At 39.7% G+C, this 3,803-nt stretch overlaps 1 protein-coding gene across 4 annotated transcripts in view; it reads right to left on the reverse strand.

The window, feature by feature from the left end:
* Positions 1 to 3,803, reverse strand: part of LOC102677690 (serine-rich adhesin for platelets-like) — a 59,259-nt gene that overhangs the window by 22,498 nt on the left and 32,958 nt on the right. The window lies entirely within an intron of this gene.

Genomic DNA, 3,803 nt, shown 5'->3' on the forward strand with positions numbered 1-3,803 from the left:
CTTCGATTGCAAATTGTCCTTATGGATCTACGTATTTCTCATTCGAAATTATATATCTTGGAATGTAGAAAAGCACGCACACGTGGATATTGGTAATTTGCGAAGGGTCTTTTCAAGGGTTTTCAATGGAAATGTATCCCGTTTTCAGTGCGATCCATTTCCTCGATACGAATCGAAACGCGGAAATTGTCACTATCTTTTCGACCGTTCGAAAAATATTCTTCCGCATTGTTCACGCTTCTGCTTCGAACCGGCCACGCCACGCAACCTGGTTCGTTCACCATCGGGACTTTCCTTCTCCACGACAACCGCTCGTTTCCATGCGTGGCGACAACAAGCCGCACGCCCTCGCATCGTAAAAAATGATTCAACCGTTTGCCAAATGATTCATTCGCGGCGTTGTTCGCCGATTCGCCGCTGTCAGTCAGCTAGCTTCTTCGTTGCGTATTTCGAAGATTTCGTCATGATTTCGAACTAATCGTTTCACACAATGATCATCGATTTAAAAGCGATTGAAAAATGGTTCTGCGAGTTCGGAATTATCCTGTAAATTTTTTCAGTCTGGTGTCAAACCTCTGCTCTGAAAATGGTGATAATTTTGGAATTGATCCACGTTTAGTGAACATTCTGAAGCTTTAAAAACGTTGAAAACCGGTTCTGGTATTATGAATCGGTTTGTCAGAATTAGTTCTCTATAGCATTTCTATTCGGTTTTTAATGAATAAGAGAAGTTTAAAAGCTAGGGAACCCTAGCTAGGATAGAGTAACTTTGTAGTTTTGACTTTGAATATGTGAGTTAATTTTATTATGAAAAAAAAATCTAAAATTGTTTAATAAATGGACGGGACAATAAATTAAAATGTTCAATAGTTTCTTTAAAAAGAGAAAAATTTTTTTTAAATTATTCACAAGCTCATAAATTACAATAGGCCTTTATGGTTTCTGAGAACCATTCCTCCATTGACAACTTGTATTCACGTAATCATACGTCAATCTACAACCAGGTTTGAAACGGTCTTTGATGAGTTTGCAACTTGAAACACTTGCAAGTTTTTATTCCTAATCTATTATAGCTCGTATTGCTAATTTATTCACGATTCTCTACGTATCCGATTTCCTTTGAAACCTCCTCGACAGATTTGTGAACGGTCTGCTCTCATTAATCGAGCCTGCTAGTTGCAATTCTATTCGAGAACTTGTTTGAAATTCTATCCGCGTATTTCCAATTTTATATATTAAGATAACTTGGTCAAATCGTGAAATTTTACGAAACACTCACATATATATATAGAGAGAGAGAAAGAGATGTAGAGATTGTTCAGCGTATAAAATCAATAATAACTTTATTTTAATCTTTCGCAAGACTTCCTTCAAACATCCTACCCAGTGGTTATTTTCGAAAAATGTACGACAGACGCCCTCGCATTTGCAATATGAATGCAATGATCAATGAGTCATTCCTTCGTCTACGAACCGCTCGAACGTTTGCCTTTTATTGGCATCTGACCGACCTCTTTTAAGGCCGTTTGTACACTTTCTCGTCTTCGATGCGTACCGCCATCTTACGTAACATCGATCGATTATTTTCTTCAATCTAATCTCTATCTTCTTCGTGTTTAATTTTCCGAGATCGAATTAACATTTTAACGAGTTCTTTTTTACAAACACCGCGCAAATTCCATTTTCTTCTGTCCGAAGTTGTAGCAAGTTCCTTCAGAAGTGAAATTCCAATTAAAATATCAAACTAAATCCGTCTCGAATTTTAGTCACGAGCGTGCTAGAAATTCGCGTTGCTTTATTACGCCGGTCTCCCGGGAACTGCTAATAGTAAAACTACGGAAATGATGGATTAAAATGCATAATACGACTGCTAATTAAAGTAAGAGCAGACGCATGGATAGACTAAAGTCACGGCTGCGTGATACTCGCGCGATTTTGCGCAGTTGCGTATAGTGCAATCGGCCAGGCTTCTCCACGCGGAGAAAGCGAGAGGAAACGAAGGAAAGAAAAGGAGAGAAAAATGGTGAAAAAGATTTCGAGACGCTTGGCATCTTTGAAAATTTAATCGTTTGTATAGAAATAGAATCGTATTAAATCCCAACGAAACCATTTTTTTTTTTTTTTTCATTCGCACGATCTCTAAAATTCCTAACCTCGAAGCTCGAACTCGACTTATCATTGTATTCGTCCATCGTTAACGAGCAAATGTTAAATCCCAACTCTGAAAAATAAAATATCCATAAAATATTATCCACCTCGGCCAGTTCACATAACCTCCGACTACCTAACCTCAAAGTTAAGACTCGCCAGGCATTCATCCAGCCTATTAACGAATAACGTAGAATAAGTCGGCATAAAAAGGCAGGAATAGTAAAGCTGACTATCCAGTTGGGAAGGGATACGTAAAAATTCGCAGGGTGGACGTAAACGAGGGGATTTGTATTCATCGAACGACCAGCCGTTTGCTTGCTCGAAGAGGGACCACCGAGCGCGAAACGCGTGAATCCACCTTTTGTACGGGATTATTTACATTCACGTAGGAGCTAAATGGAAGTTACATCGGGGAAAGGAATGCAGCATCGTGGGACATCCGCCCGTGAAACGTATGCATCGCGGTCGAACCTCGTGGGACGCCTTTACGCATCCACTTGTTTCCGATTTTATTGCGATACGTGCGTACATCCTTCTGCCTTCCCAGAAAATCCTTCCTTCGCGTCCCTCTTTCGTCTTCTTCCTCCTTTGCGAGCCTGCCTCGAGGCGCGTTCAGGAAACGGTCTGACGTTGAAAATAGCGAGGCTTCGGTTTCATTTTAAGACGCGTCCAATGGTGTAATGAGATTTTCTTTTGGCAGATGACGCGAGAATCGTTTAGCAATCTAGTTTCGAAGAGCGTTTCCCTCGCGACCAAAATTTGCCTTAGAATTTTCAACTCTTTTGTGAATATTTTCTCGAATTGTCACGAGTTTGCTCAACAAATATTTCGTTTCGAAATATTCGGAATATCTTTTTATATTTTCTGAGAAACACCGCATTTTTTTAAAAATTTATATTTCTTCGAATGCACGATTAGGACGAAGGATTCTTTTTAATTGGAAGAAATAATTTTCTTAGATTGCGCGAATTGGAATATCCTTAATAATTTACAAGTTGTGTCAACGCAACATTGTGTCAACGTTCACGTAACATTAATTAACACATCTAATTAACGATTGCAATCGACCGATTTTACCCAGATGGAAAGAAACGAAGAAACTAATCGGTGGTTATTGTGCAATTAGCGCTGCCTGGACAGAATTATACCGAGACTATTCGCGATTCTCTCGCCGTACGAGGTTCTCTTCTCTCTCTCTCTCTTTCTCTCTCCTCCCAACACCGCGATTCATTCGAGATTCTCGTATCGTGGCCGACGTACGGTTTACGTTCACGTAGGAAACACCTTGACTCGACACGAAAACCCAGTTAGCACCGCGATTCGCCATCTATATACGATCGCAGATTCTTTTCTCTTCGCTTTTTTCCTATTCTTTCACGATTTTCTTCTTTTTTTTTTTTTTTTTTTTTTAGAGAACATCGTGCATCGATGGAAAGACTTGGATTTCTTTTTACCATTTCTATTACCTACTACTCATGTTGAATGGGTTTTCCATCATTCAAGATGGAATAACGGGTTGTCGTGAAAAGGAAAAAAAAAAGGGGGGGAGAAAAAGAGGAAAGAAGAAAATCGAGCGAAACGAAACGACAAAAAGATGCAGTGGAGGCAGTTGCATGCTCTCTCTCTCTCTCTCTCTCTCTCTCTCTCTCTCT

The sequence above is a fragment of the Apis dorsata genome, unplaced genomic scaffold (assembly GCF_000469605.1).
Source record: "Apis dorsata unplaced genomic scaffold, Apis dorsata 1.3 scaffold_73, whole genome shotgun sequence".
Classification (NCBI taxonomy): domain Eukaryota; kingdom Metazoa; phylum Arthropoda; class Insecta; order Hymenoptera; family Apidae; genus Apis; species Apis dorsata.